General features: G+C 38.3%; 1 pseudogene; it reads left to right on the forward strand.

Moving 5' to 3' along the window:
* Window positions 1-1612: 1612 nt before the first annotated feature.
* On the forward strand, window positions 1613-17663 carry LOC142525120 (putative glycerol-3-phosphate transporter 1; annotated as a pseudogene).
* The last annotated feature ends 1968 nt before the right edge of the window (window positions 17664-19631 follow it).

Below are 19631 nucleotides of genomic sequence, written 5' to 3' on the forward strand. Positions count from 1 at the left end.
AGTGGAACAACATATAAATATTCTAAATGCAGAAAATGCTCAAAATAGTGATGCAGAACCATTAAATAACTAAAGTTAATGATAAATTAAAACTGTTAACAACAAAAGTGCACGAAGATTTGTTTATAAAAGTTAGAATTATAATCTCTTCTGTGTATACGAAGGATTCCATTAGAGGGTTTATTAGTGCGAGTCATTGTACAAACCCAATCCAACCGAGTTCACACTTTCAATTGAAATTCCTTGCAATATCTCTTGCAAGTCACCATTTTTAATGACAATCCAAAAACACAATGCAACAATCTTCACACTTAGTAACATTAACTTCTGTAAAGATTTTTTGAAGAAGTAAATAAGATAGTGCGATGAATGCAACTATCGGTAGTTGCACAACTATCTCTGGATAGAGCTGATACGAGCTTGAAGCGGTGCTTTAAGTGATCTCCTTGAATTAGCAGAAGAAAGCAAATGTAAGATTCAAATGGTAGATTAATTTTTTGCAGACTTTTAATGGTCTTTAGTAAAGTTTTCATACAATATATATAGATCAAAAGATCCAAAGGTTCAAAGGCACAACTCTGTACAAATTTGATGTAGGCGTTCTTTCTTTAGGGAAAATTTGCAAAATAACATCGGTCAAATATTTATTTAAGAAAATAACCTTCTCGTGTGTATTTGAAAAACACATGAGGAGGTCATTTTTTTAATTATATAGTTGACCGAGGTTAAAAAACAAAATACCCCGTGTATATATTGATTCATCCAAAATTCTAATAGATCAAAAGATCCAAATGTTCAAAGGCACAACTCGGTACAAATTTGATCTAGGCGTTCTTTTGTGTTCCTTCACATGACGTCTCTTTTTGTTTTTGTTATTGTAATTGTATTCAATGTATTGCCAGTAATAGTTAATGCTCACTAAAAACATGTTTTCTGTTTATCACTCCAAAGAGGTGAGCTCTCGCTGGTTGAGGAACGCAGCTATTCTGCTGCTAAACTACGTGAGAAAAACCTGAATGTTATAAAGGGGGCCAGAGGTGAGCTTCAGTGTATCTCCTCTGACGTCCAATTCAAGTACCAGCCATAAAATAGATATTTCGACACGATGTTGATGTATGCAATATCAAATCAACACTCATGCGGAAAAAAAAATACAGTTGACAGAAATTGAAAAATACACGACTTAAATTGAAATTTGTCAGTATAAACATATAAACATACATAATCAAAACTAGTTACTCTGCATACGCGATGCATGTGTGTACAATCTTCTTTATCATTATCGATGAACTAAAGTGGAATTTGACAAATTATGGAGGGACTAAATTGTTATTTGAATTGTTGAAATAAAAAAAAATAAAAATAAAAGTGTGCGTTGAAATTTAAAAAGAAAACAAAAAACAAAAGTGTAATATTGGTGTCCTTCATATCCTCAATTTTAATAAAATAGAGTATATTTTAATTTTTTTTTGTTATTATCATTGTCATTATGATATCCGAGATAAGGTCAGAATAATGATTTATTATGATATAGCTGAAGTAATTAAATTAAGAAGAAAAAAAGAGAGGACGTTTAAAACAATACCATGTCTCATGAAAAAAAAATAGATTTATTGTTTTCAATAAAAAATATCTCCCAAATCCCAACTTCCTCTCCACGTCTAATATCTGACAAACTTTGAAAAACTTCTTCAATCTCCATCTCGCATACAATTTTCTCTCGCACAGCAGAATTTTGTTTCTCAACATCAATCTTCAAAGATCTAAGCGGTGTTCCGGACTCAAGAACTCAAATGTTTTCTCGTTTCTTTTCACTTCCCGAAAAATTTATATTATGACGATTCATACACGGAGAGTGCGGGTGAGGCTGAAAGGATTCGACCCGACGATGTACAGATTCAGCCAACGCCACAGGTTTTCATTACATCTTTGTATTTTCCAGAAATTGGCATGTGTGGTGTATTTTGTTCTCACTTCTCGGTGGTGCTTGGGCATGCCGGGATCTTATTAAACTCTGGTATGAAGTTGACATCAAATCAAGAATTGGGTTTAATTTATTTTCATCTTGCCGATTGGTTTTCCCTTTCACGTATGTTCATATTTATTTATTGAAGTTTTTTAATGAAAAAACCAGTTGCCAAGGATTCATCTATGTTTCTTCATTTTATTCTCCTTCTAACGGTAAGTTCAACCCTACCAGTAATGGTAGTGCATGAATCCAGTTATTTTCTGACATGTGCCATCTCTTTTTCTTTTCTTTTTTTTAAAAAATTTTGAATCTCTCCTAGGCTGTGGGTCTTTTAACCCAACTATGGTTTGACCAAAGATATGACAATTCAGAGTTTCCAATTGTCTCACAAAATTTTCATTTTCATTTTCACCGTTCTCTTGTCCCTACGAACGGCATAGTTCCGCCGCCCGCTCGTTCGGAAATTTTGTGAGACAATTGGAAATTTTGAATTGTCATATCTTTGGTCAAACCATAGTTGGGTTAAAAGACCCACAGCCGAGGAGAGATTCAAAATTTTAAAAAAATAAAGAAAAGAAAAAGAGATGCCACGTGTCAGAAAATAAGTGGATTCATGCACTACCATTACTGGTAGGATCGAACTTACCGCTTCTAACGTAGACAGAGCAATTAATCTACACCCCCGGAATTTGTGGTCGATTTATTGGGCAAAAGATCGGGAGAATGAGGAAAATAGGACTGGTGGAAGTGTTTATTAAATTAAAAAAAAAGAGGGAATGTAATTTACTTTTTTATCATTTTTTTAAATTTGTTTAAAAACTAATTTTTTTCATTAGTGTATTTAAATTTTTATTTTTATTTTATTTATAATTTAATTAAATAAAAATCTTACACAATCCAATCCCACCCAACTCAACTCAATCCACATCTCACTTCATTCCTTATCAATTTTCACAAAATATTTTCTTCTTCTCAACCCTCCTCACCATCCATTGTAATTTTGTTTGGTTTCTGGCTAACAATGAGTTTACAAGGTATTCGTCTGCAAGAAATCGAACGAAAGAATCATGTATCGGTAAGAAATTGTCTTTTTATTTTGAATTTTACTAGTTCGAACTCGACCCATTAATTCGATTGAGGTGTTTTTGTGCGCATCTAGATCGACTTCTTCTGGGTCGAGGTGTGAAGAGCTCGGACGAGCTCGACCCAGCACCTCGATGAATACTATTTAATTTTATATTTTTACAACTATTAACATTTTTGTGTTTTTTGCAAATTTACTTCCCCACTAAACTTGGAAGGAATCAATTCTTTGAATGTAAGTTAACTTTGTGATCAAAATACGTTGAGATTTGAAAGAAGATTGTATCATTTTTGAATGAGAAAGAAATAGAATATTTGGTCCAGCATACACAATTCGATAATTTAATTATATGTGCTAAAGATTATAACAATTCGAATCAATTTTTATGGTTTTTGATGAGTAGACAAACTTGTGATAGTAGATGTAATGAATTTTGGATGATATATCGTAAACGATCTTTACGGTTTTCATTGTTAGAGTATTATTTGCTAACGGGGGTACATTGTTCAAAATTTTATCCTGTGATACCTGAGGAAGATGAATTTAGTTAGAGGCATTTTGGTGGAAGAGACAATATAGGTTTGAAGGATTTCATAGTTAGAGTGGATGAATACGAGAATGATTTAGGGAAGAGATAGACATAGAGAAGTTGAAATTGACCAGGTTTTTGTTCGTGGCAGCCGGCAGGTGTATTGGGTAGACAAAGAAAAAATAAAAATGAAACATTGGATTTAGAATGGATTAGATTAGTTAATAACTTTGATAGTTTTATTAACTATCCATGGGGTAGAATAGCTTTCGAAGAAGTATTTTATGGACTTAGAAAAGATCTCGAAAGTAAGTTCAGAAGCTATGAAAATTTGTTCGCACGTCGTGAGAATGATCCAGATTTCAGTGGGTGCGGTAGCTTTCATATGAGTGGATTTATTCATCATTTACATGTAACTAAATATTGTTCATTATATGAAATATCGTTGTTATTTTATATCATACTAATAAATTTTTTTATTTTTTTGTGCTAGATTTTGGCCTATGAATATTTTCCAGCAATTGCTGAAGTGTTTGGTAGACGTCGGGAAGGTCCCAAGATGGAGATCTTCATCAATATTCTTTGGCTTGGGCTGTTGTTGATGTAGAATACATTGATTCATGGAGTTGGTTTTTGACGAAGCTCTTGGAAGTAGTGGTTGATGAGGAAGAGTTGGTGATTATCTCAGACATACATCCGGGCATTATTGCTGTAGTTGCCGATGTTTACGAAAATGCACAATGTATATGGCACTTGATGAAAATCTCCATCTTGGGACCATCCCGACATCTAGCAAACACTTCAGCAATTGCCGGAAAATATTCACAGGCCAAAATCTGGCACAAAAAAATAAACACATTTATTATTATGATATAAAATAATAATGATATTTCATGTAATAAACAATATTTAGTTACCTGTAAATGATGAATAAATCCACTTATATGAAAGCTACCGCACCCACTGAAATCTGGATCATTCGCACGGCGTGCGAACAAATTTTCATAGCTTCTGAACTTACTTTCGAGATCTTTTCTTAAGTCCATAAAGTACTTCTTCGAAAGCTATTCTACCCCATGGATATTTAATAAAACTATCAAAGTTATTAACTAATCTAATCCATTCTAAATCTACTGTATCATTTTTATTTTTTCTTTGTCTACCTAATACACCTGCCACGAACAAAAAACTGGTCAATTTCAACTTCTCTACGTCTATCTCTTCCTCTATGTCATTCTCGTACTCATCCATTCTAACTATGAAATCCCCCAAATCTGTATTGTCTCTTCCACCAAAATGCATCCACCTAAATTCATCTTCTTCAGATATCATATGATAAAATTTTGAACAATTTAGCCCCGTTAGCAAACAATACTCTAACAATGAGAAAACCATAAAGGTCGTTTACGATATATTATCCAAAATTCATTTTATCCATTGTCATAAGTTTGTCTACTCATCAAAAACCATAAAAATTGATTTCGAATTGTTATAATCTTTAGCACATATAATTAAATTACCGAATTGTGTATGCTGGACCAAATATTCTATTTATTTCTCATTCAAAAATGATACAATCTTCTTTCAAATCTCAACGTATTTTGATCACAAAGTTAACTTACATTCAAAGAATTGATTCCTTCCAAGTTTATTGGGGAAGTAAATTTGCTAAAAAACAAAAATGTTATTAGTTGTCAAAATTTAAAATTAAATTGTGTTCATTTAAAAAATTGGGTCGAGCCCTGGACCCACCTCGGGGTCGAGGTGGGTCGAGCTCTTTGTTTGGGTCCAGTGAGCTCGACCCACTTGGGTCGAGGTGCTGGGTTGAGCTCGTCACACTGTGAAGAGATCTTCACACCTCGACCCACTTTTCTGGGTCGAGTTGGTCGATCTGGATGCGAACAAAAAACATCTCAATCGAATTAATGGGTCGAGTTTGACCCAGTAAAATTCAAAATAAAAAGTTGATTTCTCACCAATGCGTGATTCTCTCGTTTTATTTCTTACAGATGAATACCTTGTAGACTCATTGTTAGCCAGAAATCAAACAAAATTACAATGGATGGTAAGTAGGGTTGAGAAGAAGAAGATATTTTGTGAAGATTGAAAATGAATGGAGTGAGATATTGATTGGGTTGAGTTGGGTGGGATTGAGTCATGTAAGTTTTTTATTTAATTAAATTATAAAGTTTATTATGTTTAAAATTAAAATGCACTAATGAAAAAAATTAGTTTTTAAACAAATAAAAAAAAAGGACTGAATCATAGGTTCGAACTTCGAACTGAATCGTAGGTTCGAAGTTTGATTAATTGCATTGTCTTCGATTTACAACATGTGAGCTGTGCATTTTTCCTATTGCTCATTAGTCACCAAAAAAATTTGGAAACAAATCAAATCGCAATCATATTCTGAAGTGAAAGATTTGGTCTGGGCTTCCTCTATAAATAGAGGTCCCATCCTCACTTCATTCTCACTTATCCTACACAGAATTTTCTCCATCTTACATTCATCAGTCCTCCATTGCATAGCCTCCGCACGCCTTTGCTCACCCCACGTGTTTGTCTCCTCACCCTCGGCAATTTACACACGCGCCCGAGCCCTAGCCTACAGTCACTTGCGCGCCCTGCGCTCTCATCCCCACGCCCACAGCAGTCGTACGCCCTCGTCCAGCCACCTTCTCCGCGCGCCTCGCCTCACCACAGCACGCCTCTCCACGCCCTGCGCCTTCGCCCTCGCCCCCGTCCACATTGCCCTCACGCCCAGCCGCCCTCCTCACTGCACGCCTCGCCTATTGCCTCCTCACCCAAAGCGCAGCCCCAGTGCGGAGCCTCGCCTCTCTCGACACTCGCTGCGCACGCCCAGCATGCAGTCTCGCCCACCGCGCCGCGCCTCCCCGCCCAACGCTCAGCCTCGCCTCTCTCGCCACTCGCCGCGCACGCCCAGCGCGCAGCCTCGCCGAGTGTGCCGCCAACACTATCGCCCTTCGAGTGCTTGCCGCACGCTCGCCCTGCTATCCTCGCCCCAACACGCCCCAGTGCCTAGCACACTCGCCCAGCCGCGCTGCACGCCCGCCCTCGCCCCGCACGCCCATTGCACTCGCAACCAGCACTCTCGCCCTTCAAGTGTTTGCCGCATGCTCGCTTTGTCATCCTCGCCCCAACACACCACAGCGCCTAGCACACTCTCGCCCAGCCGACCGCACGCCTGCCCTCGCCCCGCACGCCTCTTAGCCTTATTCTTCAGGTGTTTTTTCACACTTCCTCCGGGTTAGTTTGCTCCTCTATTGGTTTGATTATCCTTAACATTTATGTCTTCTTCTAATTTAGAGTTTAGTTTTTCGAGTGATTCCGAGAGATCTAGCGAGTCTAGCGAGAGTAGGACTTTCTTAGAAGATCCTGAATTTACCCTTGATTCCCCTGAGGAGAAAGTCATCACCCATAGCCGTCTTGGTAAGGAAATTCGTCATATGACCCAACAGATGAATATCTCTAATGCTGATAACCTCTGGTACGGCCACGTATCGTCCCACATCCCCCTTACTAGCGAGTCAAAACTTAGGGCTTTGTGGCATATTCTTTCCTCTCACCAAATCATCATTCCTACCCCGAGGACGGACCCTATCTATCTCCTAAGGGTTGCTATACTTTCTTTCAGCACCATTTCGATGCAGGTCTTTGCTTTCCCTTATGTGAATTTCTCGAGGAGTTGAGCAATTATTATCAGGCGTATCTGGGTCTGCTCACTCCCAATGCTTTTCGCTCGATATGCTGTTTCATTGTGTTATTTCAGGCCTTAGACCTTCCCTTAAATTGTACCACTTTTTCCTACTTCCGGTCTTAGCCATGTCGAAAGAATGACCTTTATACGTGACCTCTCGGTCTAGCCATAAGCTTTTTGACGGGGCCCCCAGTCATGTGAAGGACTAGAAAAAATAATTCTTCTCTATTCAGCCCACCAAAGAGTTGACTTGTTTCATGGATTGATATCCTACTTTCACCAAGGCTAAGCTTTCCAAGGGTTACAAGAAAGTTAAGACTGCTGCATGTCTGGCGGGCTAAATTAGACCATCTCAGTGAACTCAAGAAAGCTGCGTTTGCGTGGGAGGGGAGCTGAAATAATAGCTTCTGAGCTATGTGAGTAGGGCCTCGGCCCACGATAACTGACTCCGAGGTATACAAAGGATGTATCGCCGGCCCAGAAGGATGATCATTGTCTGATCCAGACACCTCTACGGAAGAGGCTGACGTGACTAAGATCTCGGAGATTCTGCGCTTCTTTTTCTGTTGGACTGATGGGCTTAGATCAATAGACGTCTTCTGTTTGCCATAATGAGGATGGGACTTTAGCGTGAGGAGGTGAGGATGAGGTTGGGTGGAGAAGGAGGAGCCTGGCTTCTTCTTCTTCTTCTTCTTCGCAGTGGTGGGTGAGCCAGCAGGTTTCTTCGCAGTTGTAGAACAATTTCCTTTCGTTCCTGTCTTGGCTGCTACGACGACTGACTTCTTTGGTGCTGAGGATGAACCCCCAGCCTTCTTCTTCGCAGCCTCACTGAGCAATACGACATTAATGACTCTAGTACCTGCGAACAAAAAAAATGAACCAGATGAGAATGTTATCAAAGGACATAATATGTGAAAACGAAACAAGAAGTGTGAAAAGATGAGGATATCTACCATCATTCTACTTCAGCTTAATTTTTGCTGGACTTAACCCGACATGGCACAGGAGATCTTCAGATAAGAGTCGGGGAATACTAAAGCATCTATCTCCTTGTACGCTCATTATCTGCAGATATGTCTTATCTTTCTTGTAACCCTTGGAAAGCTTAGGCTTGGTGAAAGTAGGATACCAATCCGTGGAACAAGTCAACTCTTTGGTGGGCTGAATAAAGAAGAAGTATTTTTTCCAGTCCTTCACATGACTGGGGGCCCCATCAAAAAGCTTATGGCTAGACTGAGAGGTCACGTAGAACGGTCTTTCTTTCGACTTGGCTAAGACCAGGAAGTAGGAAAAAGTAGTGCAATTTAAGGGAAGGTCTAAGGCCCGAAATAACACAATGAAACAGCATATCGAGCGAAAGCATTGGGAGTGAGTAGACCTAGATGCGCCTGATAATAATTGGTCAACTCCTGGAGGGAGTCACATAGGGGAAAGCGAAGACCTGCATCGAAATGGTGCTGAAAGAAAGTATAGCAACTCTTGGGAGTTAGATAGGGTCGGTCCTCGGGGGTAGGAATGATGATTTGGTGAGAGGAAAGAATATGCCAAAAAGGCCTAAGTTTTGACTCGCTAGTAAGGGGGATGTGGGACGATAGGTGGCCATACCAGAGGTTATCAGCATTAGAAATATTCATCTGTTGGGTCACATGACGAATTTCCTTACCAGGACGACTATGGGTGATGACTTCGTCCTCGGGAGAATCAAGGGTAAATTCAGGATCTTCTAAGGAAGTCCTATTCTCGCTAGATCTTTCGGAATCACTCGAAGAACTAAACTCGGAATTAGAAGAAGACCTAAATGTTAAGGATGATCAAACCAATAGAGGAGCAAACTAACCCGGAGGAAGTGTGAGAAAACACCTGAATAATAAGGCTAAGGGGCGTGCAGGGCGGGGGCTGTGTAGGCGGCTGGGCGAGAGTGTGCTAGGCGCTGGGGCGAGGTGGCAGGGCGAGCGTGCGGCGAGCACTCGAAGGGCAAGAGTGCTGGCGGCGCGCTTGTTGTGCGCGGCGAGTGGTGAGAGAGGCGAGGCTGCACACTGGGCGGGGCTGCGCGCTGGGCGTGTGAGGCGAGTGTCGAGAGAGGAGAGGCTGCGCGCTTGGTGAGGAGGCAAGGCGAGGCGTGCGGTGAGGAGTGCGGCTGGGCGTGAGGGCAGTGTGGACGAGGGTGAGGGCGCAGGGCGTGCTGTGGCGAAGCGAGGCGCGCGGAGAGGAAGGCGGCTGGACGAGGGCATGCGGCTGCTGTGGGTGTGGGGATGAGAGCGCAGAGCGCGCAACTGACTGTAGGCTAGGGCTCGGGCACGCGCGTGAATGGCCGAGGGTGAGGAGACGAACGCGTGGGGTGAGCGAGGGCCTGTGGCGGCTATGCAAGGAGAGCTGATGAATGTAGGTGGGAGAAAATTCTGTGTAGGATAAGTGAGAATGAAGTGAGGAGGGGACCTCTATTTATGGAGGAATCCCAGACCAAATCTTTCCCTTCAGAACAGTATTGCAATTTGGTTTGTTTCCAAATTTTTGGTGACTAATGAGCAAGAGGAGAAAAATGTTGTAAACCGAAGACAACGCAATTAATCAAACTTCGATCCTACGATTCAGTTCGACTCGGGCGAGGGAGACTGGTGATATCCCATGGATGGGCCAACTAAAGTTAGGCCCAAACCAGATTTGGGAACCCTGGCCCATCCCCAGCCAAGGTGTGAGGCCCGTCACGGGCCCATGTATTCTCCTATAAATACCAGGTTTGAGTGTTTAATTCGAGATTCATAATTGTACTGTAGAAATGGAAACACAAATTGGAATCTTATCCATTATCCAATTGAATTGCAAGAGCTGTATGCAGCGGATAATCAGGAAGACAAACATTTTCAGCAGTTTATAAGGGCATACAACCATGTTTTCTTTTTTAGATCGATGAGAGTCAACATAGATGAGTCCTTAGCAATCGGTACGCGTGGAATTTACACATTTCGTACCCATGTGTCAATATATCACACGATTGGAAGTCTTCTACTTAATGAGAATTGTAGGCCAAGGTACATGCAGATGTGGATTGTAGACACAAATCATGATATAGACAATAGACTTCAAGAAAACCTAAAACTAAGACGAGAATTGTTGATTAAGATACAAAACATTCTCGATCAACACAATCCATTTGTGCATGTGTTTCAAAAAATTGGCCGACGTCAAGACATAACTAATTGTAGGCTCATCATCAGGTAACAAAAACCTAATGAACATTAATATATTCTACCAACATCTCAAGTTGCGGCCATCATTGTCGACAACAAATGTGAAGAAAATTTGTGCACTCAAGATATTGTTATACAAGGAATCGGTGGAAATGTTACAAGCATTCAAGATGTTGTTAGCTATTACGATCTCTTGCATATCCTCTTTTCTTGCCACATGGTACATATGGTTGGGACATAAATTGCAAAATATTGACGGTACCCGTCAACATGCTTAAATTACTAAGCGTATATGCTACATGTTAGTGAAAAAACCATTGTACTTTATTCTTTCTCTTTTTTATTTAAAAAAAAATTTAAAACTTAAATATACATCACACTCATATATTGTAAATTATTTTCTGAATCAGATACGAGAAATTTCACTGTCATTGCTACTTAGAGGAGGTCGTCTACTTCAACAATATGTAGTCGACAATTATGTAAAGATTTAAAAGCAAAGACTACGCTGGATATATATATATATATCTAACAATACATTATATTGGAAATGTTGGTTCCAGAATTGTGTTGCCATGACTTTGGTACAAACATATGGAAATTGGATATAATGCTTACAATGACATGCAATCCAAATTGGAATGAGATAAAGTATCACTACTTCCTGAGCAATCACCTCAAGACCGTCCAGATTTGATTACAAGGATATTTAGGTCAAAATTTGAGTTTAAGTAGACAGAAGGGTTTTAGGAAAGGTCCGCTCTTATTCTTACGTCATTGAGTATAAAAAAAGAAGGTTTCCTCATGTTCATATGTTGGTCATATTTTCGATCAATTTGACTCAATTGTGCATGTTGAAATACCTTTACAGCTGAAGAACTAACTCTACACAAAGCAGTTGTCGAACATACGATATATGGGACATGTGCATCGATCAATCCTAATTGTCCATGCACGGTAAATGGTAAATGTAAGAAGTACTTTGCAAAGTCATTTGTGGAATATACATTATGAGGAAATGATTCATATCCTTCGTATCGAAGACGCGAAGGTACACAAGTATCAGTTCCCAACAATGATGAAAATATAATTGATAATTGTTGGGTTGTCCCGTATAATACATGGCTTTTATTGAAATATGATTTTCATATTAATGTTGAAGTATGTGGTGAAATCAAATGTGTCAAATACATATACAAGTACATCCATAAAGGTCCTGGTCGGGTCGCGCTAGAGTTACGAAAAGGGAAAAATTGTGATGAAATCCAACAGTTCAGATGGAAGATGGATTTGTGAACCTGAAGTATTGTGGCAAATTTTCTCATTTGAGTTCAGTAGGATGTATCCTTCAGTCACTAGGTTTCAACTATGCACACCAAACCAACATTTGATTTTTTTTACTCTCAACAACATGTAAGTGATCTACTTGTAGATGATGACAACTCGAAGACCATGCTTACAGAATATTCCAAAATAAATTGTGATCCTGACTTGACTAGAAAGTATTTGTATCGAGAATTTCCACTGTATTACACGTTGATAAAATCTCAAAAAAAAAAAAAAGATTCGTCGAAGAAGCAGCAATATATTGGTTGGTGCGTCACCATCTGAAGGTGAGATGCTTTATCTTCATATACTTCTGAATCATGTTAGGGGCTAACATCTTTTGAAAATCTAATGGCTGTGAATAGGGTTGCATATTCAACATTGAAGAAGGCTACGCAAATGAGGGGACTTCTCCAACATGATGATTATGTTCAACAATGTTTGGAAGAAACATGCTATGTTAGAATGTCATCTTCATTGAGAAAGTTATTTGTATCCATATTGGTGTTCTATCAACCAACAGAAATTCGAGAACTCTGGGATGAGTTCCATACTTACAGAGTTACATGTGTGAAGATTATGGTAGAGCAATTTCATCAAGTAACTTAGTCACCAATAAGTTATTGCTAAATATACGAAGGTTGCTGCATCAGTATAAAAAGAAACTAGATAATTTCGATTTGCCATTAATAAATGTTGAGTGTTTAAGAACACACCGTTACCAAGAACACTTGAGGATGAACTTTCTATTCAGATTTCTGATGATGATTTGAGATCTATTGAATGTTTGAATGATCAACGGCGGATAGTGTTTGACACCATCATAGAAAGTATTGTGCATAACCAATTAAACTTTTCTTCATTGATGGTCCTGGTGGTATTGGTAAGACTTTTTTGTATTGCTCGATGTTGGCATAATTAAGAAAAATCGGTAAAATTATAATTGCGGTTAAACATTTGGAATAGCTGCGGCATTCTTGCCAGTGAAAGAATTGCACATTCATGCTTTCAAATTCCACTTAGACCAACCACATCAACACTTTGCAAAATAAAAAAACAGACAGAACTTGCAGATCTAATAAGGCGTGCATCAACTATAGTTTGGGACGAGGCTCCAATGGAAAATCGCTATGCTTTTGAATCTGTCAGTAAGAGTTTCCAAGATATTATGGAAAATCAATTGGTATTTGGAGGGAAGACAATGGTTTTTGTTGGTGATTTTCGACAAGTGTTATCAGTTGTTAAACGAGGGTCTAAGGCAGGACAAATGGCCACAAGAATTTCAAGGTCAGCATTTTGGTATTGTGTAACGATAATAAACATTGAACAAAATATGAGATTTGTTCAAGATATTGAGTTTTCACAATTTCTCTTGTGCATTGGTGATGGGTTGCAACACACTCTGAATGATGATTTTATAAAATTATCAAATTCGATTATCATACCATGGAAAGGTTAACAATCAATCCATTAGTTGATTGATTATGTTTTTCCTAATATATAGATCATGTTAATGATGCAAACTATATGGTTGGCAGAGCCATCATCAAACCAAAAAATGTTGACGTTGACAATATTAATCAAATTCTCATTATCAAGTTTTCTGGAGAAGAAAAGGAGTATACGTCTTGTGATAGTGTAGAAGATGACAGCAATCTCAAATATTGGCAGCATAACCATTTGTTCAGCCACAGTCAGCTATATGTGGCACTTTCAAGAGGAGTCTCACAAAATTCTACCAAAATTTTGATAAAATACAGGAATTTAGAGTGTCTATGTGGTGTGTACACAAGAAATGTTATTTTCAAAGACGTGTTGCTACTTAATAGAGAATGATAAAAGTATAGGTAAGCCAACTCTCTTTATTATAAGTTTTTTTAAAAGATATTATGTACAAATAGTTACAATACCTTTTCATTTCATTTTGCTCTACAGGTGTGCGTCAAATTTATATCTTTCCCAACATGATGGTTCAAATCCATACTGGGTTTTTTTTGTAGCTTGGTTTGTCCATGATTAGCCTTTGATTTAATGTTTTACTTCCATGCTTGCCTTTCATTTAGATTTTTACTACGGTAGTCTTGATGATATTAGTAGTTTATATCATGTGTCTTCTTATTTGTTTTTGCCGTAATAAGCTCATCTACAAGTGAAGCAAATTATATATAAGAGATTATCGCACATTGATAATATACTGCTCATCATATGTTGTGTCATAGAAAATTTTGGTGTTTTTATATTAACACGTGTTACAATTTGAGGAATCTGTGTGTGCAAATTAAAGTTTTTTTTGGTTTTGTGAATACGGTGTAGGAGGATCGGAATCTCTAGAATAACAATTTTATAGATTTTGTTTAGTTTTATGAGAGGATTGAAATCACTACAGTGTTTTATAGATGCCATCTCCTATCCGTGTGCAAGTTGAACTATTTGTTATCCACACCTATTTTCTTATAATTTATTGACGTTGTGATTTTTCATGTTTTATCGAGACAATTTATAGGTAATTTGATGGAGTATACTGATGAAAATAATAATTTTTCTGGAATCATTCCTGCATATGGTGCTATCTTCAGGCAAGTGCTGCGAAAAAGAAATAGTGTTTCAAATATTAATTTTCATCCTGCTATCATTCGTGGATAAGTTTTGAAAGTATATCAAAGCTTAAACGACTTTTTCATGTTTGAGTACGGAAGTACTCTGACCTTGGTAAGGATGCCATTCATCCAGTACATGGTTAATTCAATAAAGTTTGTGTATCAACTAATATTTGGCATGTCTTATTGTTGACTCTGACATAAATATCTTTCATATGATAAAGGTTAAGGTATCCAAGAAGTCATAATTGTTGCAAAAATATGTTTAGTCCACATCTGATACTATTGGAGCCAATTGACTTAGAGGTTGGTATTCAATATTCATTTGTATTCATTTCATAAAATGAAATGTCAAAGGAATTCCTTTCTTCTTGTGCTAGAGTTGGACAAAAAAATGTTATTTCGATATTCATGCAATTATTTAACACCCTCAGCCGCTAGTAATAATAATAGCAGCCTTGGGATTTAAAACTGCCGACCACTTTTATAAAAGCCTCGTTGATCAATCCGTCTCAACCTCTCGCCGGGAAATGGGCCATTTACTTCCTTACTCAGGAACTGAAGAAAAAATGGGGTAGAAACAGAACCATTTCAGAGTTAGTCGATTGATAACACATAAGTTGTGAAGAAAAAAGGAAAGGCTGTTTAAGTTTCAATAATCCCATGTTAGCTTTTCGGTTTTGTGTGTGTAATCTATGCTTTTACCTCTGAACTGTTCTTGAATTTCTCAAATTTGTATGTCTTCTTTTTTTGCCTTTTTATGCTATAAAAATGCCGTATATTTACTTTTGCGTTTGTTTTAAAATTCAAGGTTGAATTTGTGTACTAGGATGTTGGAAAATTTGTGGGTTAATTGTTGTTCTTGCGATTTCGTTGTTTTGTTCTGCTGCTGTATGAAACGTGTATGAAGATTTGATTGTTTTAGGGTGATGAAGAAGTTAAATATTCTTATTTTTTTTCTTCAGAGATTATATTATGGCCAAACATGACATTTTTTCGTTTAGCTTACGAATATGGTATTCTTTTATTCTTATGGTGGATTGGACTTGAAATTTTGAAGTTTGTTCAGAAATGGATGCCACGACAGATTTTGAGTTGGACGGTTTAGCGAAAAATTTTCTAGGATGGAGTTTCCATTTAACGGAGTTTGTTTGGCTGGTAGCTTGAATTGAATTTTTTTTTTGTGTTAAAATCTTGACCTATTAATGACAGAATATCAGTTCTTGAGGTTTATACAACTCAGTTACAGTAATTGAACTCCTGTCTCAGGTTTTCGGTTTGCTGTCTTATAGAACGGGAATTTCTTTCGAGTCCTTGATGGGTTCAAGTAGCGAACTCGTCCCGGAAATAAATGGCAGCAAGCCTCCGGGAATCCGTTTTATAGAGTACATAAAAGGATCCGCCATTTCTTACAAGACGCATCGATCCATTGTTCTAATAGTCACGTTTTTCGCCTACGTGACGACCTACCATGCTACTCAAAAAACCACAAGCATAGTGAAAAGTGTGCTTGATCCCCAATCGCCTAATGTAGACATGAGATTTCATTTCCCATTTGGTAAAAGGTCTTATTCTCACAAGCTATTTGAGAGCGCAGTATGGTCTCCGTTCAATGGCGGAGATGGCAAGTCATTGCTTGATGTGCTTGATGTGGCATTCCTTTTCGTGTATGCTGTAGTAATGTACTTTTCTGGTCATGTGGGCGATAGGATGGATCTTAGGATATTTCTAACCATAGGAATGGTCGGAACTGGTTTGTTTACTGCACTTTTTGGTGTTGGATAATGGGCAAACATCCATATCTTTTACTTCTATTTGATTGTCCAAATGCTTGCTGGATTGTTTCAATCGACTGGATGGCCATCAGTTGTGGCTGTCACGCCCCGAGCCCGGGCCTGTGCCTGCGTGACTGCACAATGAGCCTCTATAGCAACTACTTCGTATTCGTCCTCGCTTTATGAAAATGATTAACCCAAGTTGCTATAGAAGTCCATTGTAGCCCATTATAAACTCATTTTAAATCTTTTAATTTTTAAGATGTGAGACAAGGTATCACAGTGGCAGTTGTAGGTAACTGGTTTGGAAAAAAGAGGAGGACTTATTATGTTGGTAATATTACCAGTTCGTTGGTTGCTTCAATGCTTTTGAAACGTGAATGGGGTTGGTCTATGGTTGTTCCCAGACTGGGTATTGCTTTTGTTGGCGCTGTGCTGTTCCTTTTGTTGGCAGTTACTCGGAGCTGATTTAGATGACAATACACTGCTGTCCACCAAGAAAACGGGGGATGAAGTCAAACCCCTGTTGAGGATGAAATCTGATGAGAGGGATGCCGTGGGATTCCTTGAAGCATGGAGGATTCCTTGGGGTTGCCCCTTTTGCTCTTTGCCTTTTCTTTACTAAATTGGTAGCTTACACTTTCCTTTATTGGCTTCCGTTCTACATCAGCCACAGGGGTAAGTTCTTATTTTTCGCGGTTTAATTTCAAAATATTTTGGCTTCTGGTTCTCTTCAATTCATTGGATATAATTCGTGATGCTGCAGCTATCGAGGGACGATACTTATCAAACGAAGAATTGGGAAACTTAGCTTGTCAACATTTTTCGATGTCAGAGGAGTGGTTGGTGGGATCCTGCCACAATTCAGATAATTTGAATGCAAGAGTCATAACAGCAGCAAGTTTAATGTACTGTTGTATCCCGGCTCTCTACTGTTATCGAAGCTATGGGCACATATCCATGACCGTTAATGTCATACTCATGCTGATGACGGGAGTATTTGTCAATGGGCCTTACGCCCTTATAACAACTGCAGTTTCGACTGATCTTGGAACTCACAGCTCGTTGAAAGGCAATTCACGAGCATTAGCCACGGTTACTGTCATCATTGATGGAACGGGCTCGATTGGAGCCGCCCATAGGGCCACTGCTAACAGGATATATTTCGGTCAAGAGCTGGACTGCAGTATTTACAATGCTCATGGGCGCGGCCCTGGTGACCGGTCTGCTTCTAACAAGACTCGTTGTAGCGGAGGTGAGTGTAAAGATACAAGAATCGAGGACCCGAGGACTTCCTACGTCGACTTCTCGTGTAACCGAAGTGTGATTGCCCCTATACCAACATGTAATTTTACAAATTATTTTAGTCAAAATACAAAAACTAAAGTCATAGATTTCGAACACGAGATCTAGCTTGACAGAAAAGGTTTTTGATTCCCTTATTTTTATTTATGAAATATTACATGATCTTGGACTACTGTAGTATAATATGCGGGTCGCGTGTTATCCTTGGTAAAAGCCCTAGGAATTGGTTATAGATTATGATGTTTGTTTGTAGCATCATACTTACGATTTACGGTTATTTTTAATAATCGGTTTCTGTACTTGTTTAATCCGTAATTCTTTTTAAAATTTAACTCCAAACTTCGTTGTCAATCCCATCAGCTGGAGACGCGACACCGGTGTTGCATTCAAATAAAATTCGAAACATGTCTCCTACTATAGAATTTGTCTATTGCAACATTGAACAAAAACAAAACAATTACACGACAACTTTGTTTCAGCGTAATGAAATATCGCAAAGAAAATCAAAATTTAAATATATCCGTGGAAATCAAAAGGCAGCAACTATAGAAATGAAGCAGCCAAACTGATAATCTACCGGACCCAAAATTTATTTCGCCTCCTCTTCCTCGAGTTCTGATTCTCTCTCACTTTTATCTAAGAGGGCAGAGGGCTGGGAAGGGGTGAGCACATGTACGATCGAAAAAGGATTCAAGGAAGAGATAAATGGACTCTTTTAAAATATTTTGTAGATTTTTAAGTGTCAGTGTCTGAAATCAATTCTCACTCGATACTCACATCTTGTGGGCTTGGGTCGTGACCAGCGTCTTCTCTCAATTGAACACATTCATACTACTATCATAGGTCGTAGGTCAGCTTGCTTAATTGATTGACTATGTTAATTGCCTCCAAAAACGGGGAAGCAAAGTATAAAGAAGAAAGGTTTAGAAACGCCAATGCTAAACTATTTCGTATCAGATTGTTAAGGATCAATTCTACTATTTCTATGCGACCCATTTTCGTGTTTTCGTTTTGTATTTGAAAGTGTACAAAACTCACGTCACATATCAATTTTGTTAGACGAATTTTTGATCCGATCCAACTCATGAAAAAATATTCCTATTCATAATATTAATGGATGTAATCATCAGCATCAAGATATAAAAATTCTTGAAATTAATGAAAATTGATTTATGTCATATGGCCAACCTCCGTTTCATATTTCTTGGCCCCCTCATTCTTTGGAAAAACTTATTAAATGACAAAAATGATTTTCATTTCAATAGAACGACCAGCAGCATTAGTTCTTCCATCGTCCCAACAAATTGTCCTTGTTTAAAGCCTTTGATTGCAATCACTGTTGATTGGGTCCTCAAGAAGGTAGATGAGATCCTACCTATGTGGACACTACCCTCACTTCATTTCAGCGAGTAAGATCTTGCCAGACAGACAATTTCAAAAAAAAAAAGTGGGTCATATATATGCATGGGCAAATCTTGACCATCCATCCTATCATGGGGACAATGCCCACATAGGTAAGATGAAATAAACCCCTCAATAAACTGTAGGATAAACCCCTCAATAAACTGTAGGATAACGTGCGCATAGGACACCTGAATTTAATTTACTCAATCACCAGTCATGTCAAACACTCAACCCTATGTTTCTTTGCTACAGTTTCTTTTGTCTCTTCCAACACCTAATTTTTGCATGAACTGAAAAATGTATACAGCAAATTCGTACGTATATATATATTAGCTACAACACGTGCATATGCGTGTTATATCGCCGTATATTAAATTTTTTAGGTTTGAGTCGAATTACTGAAGTTCATCACTTCAATGATAGTTTTTGTTATTTCTTAATTTTTTTGCATAAACTAGGGTTTTTCAATCAAGATTTGACCAGAGATAAGTCTAGCTTCTTCCTTTAGGACTTATGTTGATATTGATTCAAAACTCAAGTGAATCAAATTTGGTATTTGGCTAAATATCAAAGCTTTTTTTTCAGCCCTCACAAAATTGGCCCCGAGGTGGTGAATGTCTCTCAAGTCTCCAATCATGTATGAACCTATACCGAATATATATATAGGACCGAGTGCTTACCGCTTTACCAAAAGTTATAGCTAGTAGTAGTGGTGCAATTCAAATATTTTAAACCT

This window comes from Primulina tabacum, chromosome 14, assembly GCF_025594145.1.
Source record: "Primulina tabacum isolate GXHZ01 chromosome 14, ASM2559414v2, whole genome shotgun sequence".
Taxonomy (NCBI): domain Eukaryota; kingdom Viridiplantae; phylum Streptophyta; class Magnoliopsida; order Lamiales; family Gesneriaceae; genus Primulina; species Primulina tabacum.